The sequence below is a fragment of the Triticum urartu genome, chromosome 4, assembly GCF_003073215.2.
Source record: "Triticum urartu cultivar G1812 chromosome 4, Tu2.1, whole genome shotgun sequence".
NCBI lineage: Eukaryota > Viridiplantae > Streptophyta > Magnoliopsida > Poales > Poaceae > Triticum > Triticum urartu.
The window spans coordinates 171,919,431-171,933,662 of record NC_053025.1 but is presented as its reverse complement, the minus strand read 5'-3'; positions in this window follow the sequence as shown (position 1 = coordinate 171,933,662).

Here is a 14,232-nt window from a genome sequence, read left to right as displayed (position 1 = left end):
ATACTCCAAACCCTTCTCTTTACATTCTTGCAAGTTGCATGCTTTACTTTCTGCTGCTCATATACTCATTGCATGCTTGCTTGATATGTATTGTGTTTGTTAAACTTGTTCTTAAACTCCACTTATACTTAAGAATTAAAAAAAAACTGCAACTTTTGGCACTTAGTGTCTAATCACCCCCTCTAGACACCTCTTCTCGATCCTTTCAATTGGTATCAGAGCATTGGTCTCCATTGCCTTGGTTTAAACACCATTGGAGGAAGATGGATGTGTCTACTTTGGGGAGTCTTAGACATAGAGTGCCTATTCTTGATGGAGAGTATTTTCATGAGTGGAAAAATGAAATTCTTGAGATTTTCAATGAATATCATTTGAACAAGTACATTACTAGCCCTTGTGCACCTCATGTTGATCCTTTGCACCCTACCCTAGATGAAGATATTGACATGATTCGCAATCTTAGAACTGTTAATCTTATCACTAGAGGCTTGCCTAGAAACTTGATTGGATGTTTGCCGACTCTTAAGTGTGCCTACACCATATGGAAATTTCTTGAGGAACTCTTTCCTAATTACTCCTTGAAAGATCTAGATGAAATCCTCCATAAGTCTATTGCTTTGATTAAGATGAGTTCCAATGATCCCAAATTTGGTGACTGCTTATTTGAGCTTACTGATCTTACGAGTGCCAAAGGAGATGTTGGAATCATTAGCAATATCATTTCCAGAGCTATTAGAATTCATAAAGATAACTATAGAAATGATCATTTATTTAATGAATTGCCCTCTCTAGGAATTGATCAATCACAAGATGATGTTGAACATGAATACTCGGATGAGGATGATGATGATGATATAGTGACTATGATCTTGATGATGCGATGAGACACTTTGGTCTTATGGCAAATCTTCGCGGCTACATGGTTGGAGGAAAGGAATGGGTCCTTGATAGTGGATGTACTGATCATATGACCGGAGATAAAGACATGTTCCGTGAGCTTGCTGAAAATGACGACCCTTGAAAGTATGTCACTTTTGGTGATAATTCAAAGGGTAAGGTGGTTGTCCTTGGTAAGGTGGCCATCTCACATGATAGCTCCATACAAAATGTCATGCTCGTTGAATCTCTTGGCTACAACTTACTTTCAGTATCTAGACTTGCTGATTTCGGTTTCAATGTCCTATTTACTGAAGTAGACTGCCAAGTGTTTCATAGAGAGAATCATAAAATGGTCTTTACCGGTATACGTAGAGGAGATCTTTACATTGTTGATTTCACTAAAAAGGCTCAACCTAAAACTTGCTTAATTGCCAAATCTTCTAAAGGCTGGTTGTGGCATAGAAGACTAGGTCATGTTGGTATGCAAAATCTTGATAAGCTTATTAAAGGTGATCATATCCTTGGAATAAAAGATGTCATATTTGACAAGGATAGACTTTGTAGTGCTTGTCAAGCAGGAAAACAAGTTGGAGGAAGTCACCGCGCAAAGAACATCATGACCACAAGAAGACCACTCGAGCTACTTCACATGGATCTCTTTGGTCCAAATGCCTACAAGAGTCTCGGTGGTAACTCATTTGGTCTAGTCATAGTTGATGATTTTTCAAGATTTACGTGGGTGTTCTTTCTTGATGACAAATCACATGTCCAAAAGATCTTCAAAAACTTCGCTAGGGAGGCCCAAAATCAGTTTGACGTGAAGATCAAGAAGGTTCGGAGCGACAACAGAACGAAGTTCAAGAACGCAAACATGGACACCTTTCTTGACGAAGAAGGGATTTCACATGAGTTCTCGGCTACGCACACACCTCAAAAAAATGGAGTTGTTGAAAGGAAGAACCGGAATCTTATCGAGATGGCAAGAACGATGCTTGATGAGTACAAAACGCCAAAGCACTTTTGGGCGGAAGCGGTTGAGACAGCTTTTCATGCAACAAATCGCTTGTATCTTTACAAGCTACTCGGCAAGACGGCATACGAGATCCTCACCGGTAACAAACCCCAAGTTGGATACTTTCGAGTATTCGGCTCAAAGTGCTACATTCTTGATAAGCATCGTCGTTCTAAATTTGCTCCTAAATCTCATGAAGGTTTCCTACTTGGTTATGGATCAAACTCTCACACTTACCGTGTCTACAACAATTTCACCCGAAAGGTTGAAGAGACGGTAGATGTGAAGTTTGATGAATCTAACGGCTCGCAAGTAGAGAAATTGCCAATTGATGTAGGAGACAAAGACCCTTCGGAAGCAATTCAAGACTTGTCCATTAGCATGATTCGTCCAAAGGAAGTGAAGGAGAGTACCTCGTCCGTCCAAGTGGAAGCTTCTACCTCACGACAAGGTGAACCAAGAGTTGATACGGAAGCATCCACAAGTGGGACACGCCAAGATGAAGAAAACGAGGAAGCGCACCAAGATGAACATCAACAACCCCCTTCTCCACCACGACAAGAGAATGACAACGTCAACAATGAAGAAGGCCAAGAAGAAGAACAAGATGAAGAGGATGTTCCACCCCGACCCAAGCAAAAGCTTTCACGAGTTCGAGCAAGAATTGCCAAAGATCATCCCGTCGAGCAAATCTACAATGATATCCAAACCGGGAGAATCACTCGCTCTAAAACTCGTTTAGCTAACTTTTGTGAACATTACTCATTCATCTCTAGCATTGAACCTATGAAGGTTGAAGAAGCATTGGAGGATCCGTATTGGATAAACGCTATGCATGAAGAGCTACACAACTTTGAGAGAAATCAAGTGTGGACTTTGGTCGAGAAGCCCGACAACAACCACAACATCTTTGGTACCAAATGGGTGTTTCGCAACAAGCAAGATGAAGATGGACAAGTGGTTCGCAACAAAGCACGTCTCGTTGCCCAAGGCTACACACAAGTTGAAGGTATGGACTATGGTGAGACATATGCTCCCGTTGCTAGACATGAGTCCATTCGCATCTTACTTGCTTATGCTAATCACCATGATATCACCTTGTACCAAATGGACATTAAAAGTGCTTTTCTAAATGGCAAAATCGAAGAGGAAGTTTATGTTAAGCAACCTCCCGGCTTCGTCAATCCTAAGAAACCTAATCATGTTTACAAACTTCACAAAGCCCTTTATGGTCTTAAACAAGCTCCTAGAGCATGGTATAAATGCTTGACCAAGTTCCTTATTGAAAAAGGCTTTGAAATTGGTAAAATTGATTCTACTCTTTTTACTAAAAGGGTTAACGGAGAACTATTTGTGTGCCAAATTTATGTTGATGATATCATATTTGGTTCAACTAACCCTCATTTTAGTGAGAAGTTTGGAAAGCTAATGTCGGAGAAGCTTGAGATGTCTATGATGAGTGAACTCAAATTCTTTCTCGGTTTGCAAATCAAGCAAACTAAGGAAGGTACCTTTGTCTCTCAAACGAAGTACACCAATGACTTATTCAAGAAGTTCAATATGCAAGAATGCAAAGGTATGACTACACCCATGCCTACTAGTGGACATCTTGATTTGACCAAAGATGCTGAACCGGTTGATCAAAAGGTTTATTGCTCTATGATTGGTTCATTGTTATATCTATGTGCCTCTCGTCCCATTTCAACCATATAAATCTTGATCTCTAGCCTTCCCAAGTTGCTTTCCACTCAAATCTTCTTTCCACCAAATCCAAATCCTGTGAGAGAGAGTGGAGTGCTGGGGAGACTATCATTTGAAGCACAAGAGCAAGGAGTTCATCATCAACACACAGTTTGTTACTTGTTGGAGAGTGGTGTCTCCGAGATTGGCTAGGTGTCACTTGGGAGCCTCCGACAAGATTGTGGAGTTGAACCAAGGAGTTTGTAAGGGCAAGGAGATCGCCTACTTCGTGAAGATCTACCGCTAGTGAGGCAAGTCCTTCGTGGGCGACGGCCGTGATGGAATAGACAAGGTTGCTTCTTCGTGGACCCTTCGTGGGTGGAGCCCTCCGTGGACTCGCGCAACCGTTACCCTCCGTGGGTTGAAGTCTCCATCAACGTGGATGTACAATAGCACCACCTATCGGAACCACGACAAAAACCTCAGTGTCTCCAATTGCATTTGAATACTCCAAGCCCTTCTCTTTACATTCTTGCAAGTTGCATGCTTTACTTTCTGCTGCTCATATACTCATTGCATGCTTGCTTGATATGTATTGTGTTTGTTAAACTTGTTCTTAAACTCCACTTATACTTAAGAATTAAAAAAAACTGCAACTTTTGGCACTTAGTGTCTAATCACCCCCCTCTAGACACCTCTTCTCGATCCTTTCAGATTGTTAGAGGTATTAGCTTTTGGTGCCTCATCCTTGCACAGAAGGACATAGTGCATGCCACTTGACGGGTTCACACACACTTCTCTCATCTCACTTTTGGTGGCAGATAGGACTAAATTTTTCTTGTCTCTCATCGTGGAGGCACTCAATTTGCGCTTGTGGCACTCACTCTCTTTTTGGTGTTTCACTCTCTCACTATTTTCTCCATGGTGGGTGGCTTGCTTATCGGCGATCACTTGGCTTGGAGACATAGATCGAAGTATTTCATTTTGAAGCTATAGTGATTCGTTCGCCCATTGTGGATGACACCTCGATCAAATTGCCATGGTCGCCCAAGAAGAAGGTGGCAAACGGACATTGGAATGACATCACACTCCAAAGTGTCTTCGTAAGCTCCAATCTTGAAGGAAACTTGTACCCTATGCTCGGCTTGGATAGTGTCGGAGTCTATTAGCCATTGAACCTTATAGGGGTGCGGGTGCTTCATCTTGACTAATTGGAGCTTGGATCATAGTTCTTCACTTGCTAAGTTATGGAAACTCCCTCCATTGATGATGACCTTCACAAACTTTCCACTGATGCCGGCTTTGGTATGGAAAATATGGCATCTTTGGTCTTCTTCTTGTTGATATTGAAATGTGAAGACCTTGGAGACAACAAGAGCGGGGCTCGAATCTTCATCACAAAAGACTTGATCATATTCATCTTCTTTCACTTGCCGGTGCATGGCCACTTTCTCAAGGGCTTCCATTTCTCCTTCAGTCATGGAGTCATATGTACCATCGTCGTTAAAGATCATGGTGCGCTTGTTGGTACACTCGAAAGACTTGTGGCCTCGGCTGCCGCATGTGAAGCATTTGAAGGAACTTGTCTTGATGGTCTCATCGGTTGGGGTAGAGGATGATGAAGCTCTCGGCTTGAAGTTGCTTGTTGTAGGAGGACGAATTGAGGTTGTCGAAGTTTTCTTGTAACTTGACTTGTCGCCATTGCTTGTAGATGGCTTGGTTGAGGTAGAAGGTGTTGGAGTTGTTGAAGATTGAAAGTTGGAGAAACCGTAGCTCTTGTAAGAGTACTTGGCATACTTGAAGTCATCTTGCACTTGTCGTTCCGCCTTGGTGGCTTGATGCACTAGCTCGATGAGGTTGGAGTAATGTTGGAAGTCGGCTATCTTCTTGATAGGATGGTTGAGTCCATTCAAGAAATGTGCCATAGTTTCCTCATCATCTTCCGTGACATTGGCTCGTATCATGGCAATCTCCATTTCCTTGTAGTATTCTTCGATGCTCTTGGTTCTTTTCTTGAGTAGTTGTAGTTTCTTGAAGAGGTCGCGGTTGTAGTATGTTGGCACGAAACATGCTGTCAAGACATCCTTCATTTGTGCCCAAGTTGTGATGGGTGGTTCACCTCTTTCCTCTCAGCGCTCAATGACTTGTTCCCATCAAATGAGGACATAATCTTGGAACACAAGGGATGCCATCGCGATCTTCTTCTCTTCCTTATAGTTGTGCAAACGGAAGATTTTGTCAACCTTCAATGCCCATGAAAGGTACTCTTCGGGATCATTGCTTCCGGTGGACCTGGGCATGGTGAACTTTAGCTTGCCATAGCGTTGCTCTTCATTGTGTTGAGGTCGGGGATGATGACGTCCTTGATGAGGAGGATTGTCTCCCTCAAGATGATCTTGTCGTGGAGGATTTCCATTGTCCTGTTGTTCTTGGGATTCTTGTCGAGCTTGTGGAGGAGCTTGTCGAGCTTGTGGAGGAGCTTGTCGATGCACACGTGATTGATAAATCCTCTCTTGAACTTCATCGCGAAGCACTTCTTGGTGCTCACGATTTTTTCAGTTGCTTGTGTGATGTAGGGTAGGGACCCTAACCGACCGATCTTTCACGAAAGGAGCGGAATCCCGCGAAGAAGACGAGGAACACAAAGGGGCAAACGAGAGAAACACAAGGGGAAAAGAAGAGGATCACTCAAACCAACATGAATAAGTCACACATGTGCTAGATCCTCGGGTACATAAAGTAAGATACACGATCCACGATCAACTAGGGACGATACACGGTAACCGGACTTCTCCGTGAGGAGGTCTTGATGTTCTTCTCTAAAGAGGGGTCTTGAATCCGCTTGGGGGATCTTCTCCGGTGGAGGCTCGAATCTCCGTGGAGAAGGTATCCAAGTGGATGAGCAAATCTCTCACACAAATATGAGCTAATCCTTTGCTAACCCTAGTACGGAGCTAAGGGACAAGTATATATAGTCCAAGGGGTAAGTTGGGGGATACATGGGGTTAAACACCTGTTCCTGCACGTAGGCAGGGCGGTTGTACCGATCATGGGGGCGGTTGTACCGGTCAGGTGGCTATTGCAGGGATAAACCGGTGCTGTACCGGCCTTGCACCACTTGATGTCAGAAGCTTGACCAGTAGTTGACCAGTGGTCGAGCGGTTGTACCGCCCATGCAGTAGTTGGGAGGTGCATGGGCGGTTCTTCCAGGACTTCTGAGCTGGGATGATGTTCTTCATGCTCTTGATGTACTTCTTGCATCGTGACTTCTCCTTGGTTGCTTACATGGTACCTAAGCACACAAAGCATCTCCGTTTGAGGTAGTAGCCATGTGTCAAGTGGGTAAAAGGGAAGTTCAACAAGGAGAGAGTTAACCTCGTTCTCAATGGCTCTCGCACGGGCTCTTGTCATTGGTCCAAGTGGTGTCGTGGGAGATGTAGGTAGGTCCATGGGGATGACCTTGGGATGCTCCGCATCATCTCCTCTCCCTTGGGGAAGATCCGTCCTCGGATAGAATTCTTCATCACCATGGAAAGGCAAGAGGTCCTTGACATTGAAGATATCGCTCACATTATACTTGTCACGGGGGAGGTCGATCTTGTAAGAATTGTCATTATAGCGTGCGAGCACCTTGAAGTGTCTGTCCGCTCGTGGTCGAAGTTTGGACTTGCGTTATTGGGGAAAGCAGTCCTTGCGAAGGTGTAGCCACACGAGATAACTGGTATTGAAGACCGTAGGGTGCTCATTGACGTTGAGCTTGGTCGCAAGGGGTTGTACTTGGCGCTCGATGGTGTTTCTTGTATCTTCATGCACCTTTTTGAGATGTGTCGCTCACGCACTTGCGTCCAAATTGATGCACTCTTGGAGTGGTAGAGGAAGAACGTCCAATGGTGACAATGGGTTGAATCCGTAGACGACCTTGAAGGGTGACTTGCCGGTTGCGGAGTGTCTTGCCCGGTTGTAGGCGAACTCGGCGATAGGTAGGCACTCCTCCCACTCCTTGATGTTCTTCTTGATGAGTACTCGAAGTAGAGCGGAGAGTGTGCAGTTTGTCACCTCCGTTTGGCCGTCGGTTTGAGGATAGTAAGCCGTGGAGAAGAGTAGCTTGATTCCGAGCTTGGCACATAGGGTCTTCCAAAAGTAGCTAAGGAACTTGACGTCGTGGTCCGAGACGATAGTCTTTGGCACACCATGTAGACTCAATATTACCCTACAAAAGAGATTAGCAACATGTGAAGCATCGTCTATCTTGTTGCAAGTAATAAAATGTGCCATTTTTTAGAAACGGTCCACAACGACAAATATTGAATCTTTCCCATTTCGAGTCCTAGGCAAACCAAGTACAAAGTCCATGCTAATGTCTTCCCATGGTTGGTATGGAATTCATAGAGGCATATAGAGGCCATGAGATTGAGCTTTGGACTTAGCTTTGCGACATGTAGAGCATCGGTTGGTGAAACGATTGACGTCCCGAAACATCTTGGGCCAAAAGTAGTTCTTGGAGAGCATGGTGAACGTCTTGTTACGTCCGAAATGTCCCATTAAGCCACCTCCATGAGATTCCTGCAAAAGCAACAAACGAAGAGAAGACTCGGGGATGCAAAGCTTGTTAGCTCTCATAAGATATCCATCTTTGATGTAGTAGCGTTCCCAAGAGGTGTGCGACAAACACTTGGCATAAGGAGTAGCAAAAGTTGCATCATGCTCATAGAAGTCTTTGATATGCTCGAAGCCAATGACATCTAACTCAAGTTGTGTAACAAACATGCATATGCGGGAAAGAGCATCCGCTACGATGTTTTCTTTACGCTTGATGTACTTGATGACATAAGGAAAAGACTCAATAAATTCACTCCACTTAGCATGACGCTTGTTCAACTCGGTTTGACCCTTAAGATACTTGAGAGTCTCATGATCGGTATGAATGATAAACTCATGGGGACGAAGGTAATGTTCCCATTCATGCAAAGCGCGGACTAAAGCATATAGCTCTTTGTCATAGATGGGGTAATTGAGTTGCGCTCCGGAAAGTTTCTCACTAAAGTAAGCTATGGGGCGCTTCTCTTGTGCTAACACACCTCCTATGCCATTACCACTAGCATCGCAATGAATCTCAAAAGGCTTGTCGTAGTTGGGTAAAGCAAGCACGGGAGCATGAGTAAGCAAATTCTTAAGCTCATTGAATGTGGTATCTTGGGATGGTCCCCAAAAAAAGGCGCATTCTTCTTGCTCAAAGCATGTAAAGGCAAAGCAATGGTGCTAAAATCCTTCACAAAGCGACGATAGAAACCCGCAAGGCCGAGAAAACTAGGCACTTGATGCAAGTTGGTTGGTTGCGACCAAGTCTTAATAGCATTGATCTTTGACTCATTAACATGAACACCCTTGGAGGAAACAACAAAACCCAAGAAAACGAGCTTGTCAATGCCAAAAAGGAATTTCTCCATATCAGCATAGAGATGCTCTTTTCGAAGAGTTTGCAAAACGGTTCAAACATGGGTGACATGATCTCTAAGAGATTTGCTATAAACAAGGATATCATCAAAGTAGACCACAACAAATATACCAATGTAAGGGCGAAAGACATGATTCATAAGACCCATAAAAGTACCCGGTGCCTCCGAGATACCCATAGGCATGGCTAACCACTCATACAAACCAAACTTGGTTTTGAAGGCGACTCATCTTTCCAGTGGCACACTTGGTTTGCCAAGTTGAGGCCTGGTTCAATCTTTTCCTTCTGGAGCATGCATATGCATTGCATATCCCATCCCGCATATCATGCCATGTCTTGCATCATGTTGCTTGCGCATTGCACCGTGGTTGATTGTTGCTCCCTTTGCTTGTGTTCTTGCCTTGGGTAGAGCCGGGAGACGAGTACGTGTTCGAGGAACCCATTGAGTATGCTTACGAGGATCAAGCTTTCATCAACTCGGAGAACTTTGCAGGCAAGATGACCATACCCTCGAGATCACTTCTATCTTTGCTTGCTAGTTGCTCGCTCTTTTGCTATGCTGCGATACCTACCACTTGCTATATCATGCCTCCCATATTGCCATGTCAAGCCTCTAACCCACCTTTCCTAGCAAACCGTTGTTTGGCTATGTTACCGCTTTGCTCAGCCCCTCTTATAGCATTGCTAGTTGCAGGTGAAGATGAAGTTTGTTCCATGTTTGGAACATGGATATGTTGGGATATCACAGTATCTCTTATTTTAATTAATGCATCTATACACTTGGTAAAGGGTGGAAGGCTCGGCCTTATGCCTGGTGTTTTGTTCCACTCTTGCCGCCCTAGTTTCCGTCATATCGGTGTTATGTTCCTTGATTTTGTGTTCCTTACGCGGTTGGGTTATAATGGGAACCCCTTGACAGTTCTCCTTGAATAAAACTCCTCCAGCAAGGCCCAACCTTGGTTTTACCATTTGCTACCTAGCCTTTTTTCCCTTGGGTTTCCGTAGCCCGAGGGTCCTCTTTATTTAACCCCCCCCCCCCCCGGGCCAGTTCTCCTCTGAGTGTTGGTCCAACCTGTCAGCCGCCGATGGCCACTAGGGGCAACTCTGGGTTGGCCTACCGGAAGTTTGGACAATCCGGTGTGCCTTGAGAACGAGATATGTGCAGCTCCTATCGGGATTTGTCGGCACATCCGGGTGGCTTTGCTGGTCTTGTTTTACCATTGTCGAGATGTCTTGTAACTGGGATTCCGAGTCTGATCGGGTCTTCCTGGGAGAAGGAATATCCTTCGTTGACCGTGAGAGCTTGTGATGGGCTAAGTTGGGACACCCCTGCAGGGTTTTGAACTTTCGAAAGTCGTGCCCACGGTTATGGGCAGATGGGAATTTGTTAATGTCCGGTTGTAGAGAACTTGACACTTAACTTAATTAAAATGCATCAACCGCGTGTGTAGCCGTGATGGTCTCTTTCCGGTGGAATCCGGGAAGTGAGCATGGTTCTTGTGTTATGCTTGAACGTAAGTAGTTTCAGGATCACTTCTTGATCATCTTTAGCTTCTCGACCGTGCTTTGCTTCTCTTCTCGCTCTTATTTGCCTATGTTAGCCACCATGTATGCTTAGTGCTTGTTGCAGCTCCACCTCACTACCGTTTTCCTACCCATAAGCTTAAATAGTCTTGATCTCGCGGGTGTGAGATTGCTGAGTCCTCGTGGCTCACAGATACTTCCAAACAGCTGCAGGTGCCGATGATAACCATGCGGGTGACGCAACCGAGCTCAAGGAGGAGCTCGATGAAGATCGTGTTCATTGTGTTATTCCGTTTTCTAGTTGATCAGTAGTGGAGCCTAGTCGGGGCAATCGGGGATCTAGCATTAGGGGTTGTTTTTCTTTATTTGGTTCCGTAGTCGGACCTTGATTGTTTTCTGGATGATGTAATGCTATATTCATGAATTGTGTGAAGTGGCGATTGTAAGCCAACTCTTTATCCCTTTCTTATTCAGTACATGGGATATGTAAAGATTACCCCTCTTGCGACATGCCCACTATGCGGTTATGCCTCTAAGTCGTGCTCCGACATGTGGGAGATATAGCCGCATCGTGGGTGTTACATTATAGGACACTTTGGACACGACAAGACATTCGCTGTGCTCTCCAAGAACTACTTTGGCCCAAGATTTTTCACGACGTCTCTCACCACACCAACCGCTACTCTACATGTCTTAAAGCTAAGTGTAAGCGCAATCCCATGGTCTCTATATGCCACTTCCTATTCCATATGACCCATGGTGATGAGGACGTGGCTACCTTGTATACGACCAAAAATATTGTATACATGCATATTTGTTAGGTGATTTCTTATAGCAATTATGCAATAATTTATTTATGTTATTCGGAACAAAAATACTTCACCTATTTTTATTTCATGCCTAAATGCAGAATTGTTGAACACTTGTACGAACTATGTGTGAAGACAAAGGAGAAGGAAATGATTAGGTGTTGTTCAAGAAGTCGCCTCTCGTCAAATAAAATGATTTTGTGTTGTTCAAAAAGTCCTCTCACATCACTTTTGGCCCAAGAGAAGATAGAGTCCAAGTCCCCCATCTTCTGGACTCAGATTCGAACTACACAAACATACCTGAATCAAAACACCAAGAACTCTTTCATCCTGACTCTGAATTGGGTGATTCCTTTTTTGTTGGAAATTTTATTTCGTGCACTTTCCAACCCAATTGGATCCACCTTCAAATGCGTCCCTAGCATTGAGATATTGACAAAAAATCTAACACTTCAGCGGAATCCAAGTCAAACTACAAGTCCAAAGGTGTTGCATCACCTCCACTTGGGCCCATGGGCCTTGTACGACCTAGGCTTAGTTTTAGTCTGCCTTGGGACATCCTCCCACCCCCTTGTACTCCACCCATTTCTCCTATATAACCAGATCAATCTAGTAGTTTTTCCTTGGGATTTGTTAGTTAAAAGTTAGCCATTGCAACTTCGTGCACTTCGTTTGTGTCCAATGACCAGACTAAGACCGCTTTTGGATCCCCACTGTTATCAATACTTCATATATATATATATATATTCACTATATTCAAATTGCATTACCATATTTCTTTTTCTTCGATTGCATGCAGGAATAGACCTTCGTGGTCAGGTTGATCGTGCTTACGGCATTGCCAGTAACCTTAGTAGATTGGTTTAGCGAGGCGCGATGTTGTTGCACATTTGTAGTTGGATGGTCAAAGTCGACTCCACCAAATCGATGTTATCATCTCATCGAAAGAACGGGCCCCTCGCCTCTATCACATGGGAAGATATTAGTATGGATTTTTTGGTTTGTTTGCCTAGAACTCAAAATGGAAAAGATTCAGTATTTGCTATTGTGGACCATTTCTATAAGATGGCACATTTCATTCTGTGCAATAAGATAGACAATGCTTCACATGTTGCAAATATATTTTGTAGGGAAATCTGGAGATTGCATGGAGTGCCCAAGATTATTGTGTTGGACTGCGACGTCAAGTTCCTAAGCTACTTTTGGAAGATGCTATGCGCCAAGCTCGGTCAAGCTACTCTTCTCATTGGCATACCATCCACAAACCAGCGGCTAAACAGAGGTCACCAACCGGATGCTATCTACACTTCTTTGAGTCTTGATCAAGAAGAACATCAAGGAGTGGGAGGAACGCTTGCCCATAGCCGAGTACGCATACAAATGAGCAAGACACTCTACTACCGGCAAGTCCCCATTCGAGGTTGTCTACGGATTCAATCAATTATCCCCATTCGACATTCTAACGCTACCTCTACAAGAGCGCATCAACATGGACGCGAGTGCTCGAGCGAGCTATCTCAAGAAGGTGCATGAAGATACAAGGCAAACAATCGAGCACCAAGTACAACGACTCGTGACCAAGATCAACATCAACAAGCACCCCATGACATTAAACATTAAAGATCTTGTGTGGTTACACCTTCGCAAGGATCGCTTCCCTAATGATCGCATGTACAAGCTATTACCATGCACAGACGGGCCCTTCAAGGTGCTAACACGCTACAATAATAACACCTACAAGATCGACATTCCACGCGACAACTACAACGTGAGCGACATCTTCAATGTGAAGGATCTATCTCCCTTCCATGGTGATGAGGCTTTCGATCCGAGGTCGAATCTTTCCTAGGGGGGAGATGATGTGGAGCATCCTACGACCGTCCCCATGGACCTACCTACGTCTCCCAAGTGCCAAGTGGACCAATGACACGAGCACATGCAATGATGTAGGGTGTAACCCTAGATGGCCGATCTTTCACGAAAGGAGCGGATCCCAATGAGGAACACGAAGGGAAACATGAGGAAAAACACGAGAGAATCACTCCGACCAACAAGAATGATCACACATATGCTAGATCATCAAACACACAAGAGATACATGATCCACGGTCAACTAAGGACGATACAAGTAGCACGATCTTCTCCGTGAGGAGGTCTGGAGGTTCTTCCCGTGATGGGGTCTTGAATCCGCTTGGGGGGTCTTCTCCGAGGAGGCACGATCTTCGACGAGAAGGTAAGCAAGTGGATGAGCAAAGCTCTTACACAAATATGAGCTAATCCTTTGGTAACCTTGACTATGATGAGGAGGAGGTCTATTTATAGTCTTAGTGCAAATGGGGGCGAAGCGAAGGGGTACATGGGCCTCAGCCCACAACTGGACACAGCTAGGGGTCAGACGTCCGGAGGCTCGGGACGGTTCGGACGTCCATAGATCTTCGGACTTCCATAGATTAGGTTCTGTCACCGCGGCTTCGGACATCCGTAGGGGTCCAGTCGTCCGGTTGCCGGTCGTCCGGTCTTACTCAGATTTCCATTGTTTCCGCTCGGGTGGTGTGGCGACGGTCGTCCGGAGGGGCTCGGTTGTCCGGGGCCTGGGAGGTGTCGGTCGTCCGGACCCGCTCGGACGTCCGGTCGCTGTAGCCTTCGATGGCCTGGATTCCTTGGGACGTTGTGGCCTTCTGGAGCCGGACGTCCGGGCTGGGCCAGTTGTCTGGTGGTTGTAGCTTCCGTGGCAGCTCTTCTTCTTGTCCTTCGCACTCGGTGTCCTCGCCGTCTTGTCCATTGGATGTAAATGTTCCGTGGCTTTCCTCCAAGTACCTGAGCACACATAGTGTTTCCGTATGAGGTAGTAGCCATGTCTCATAGGCCGAAGG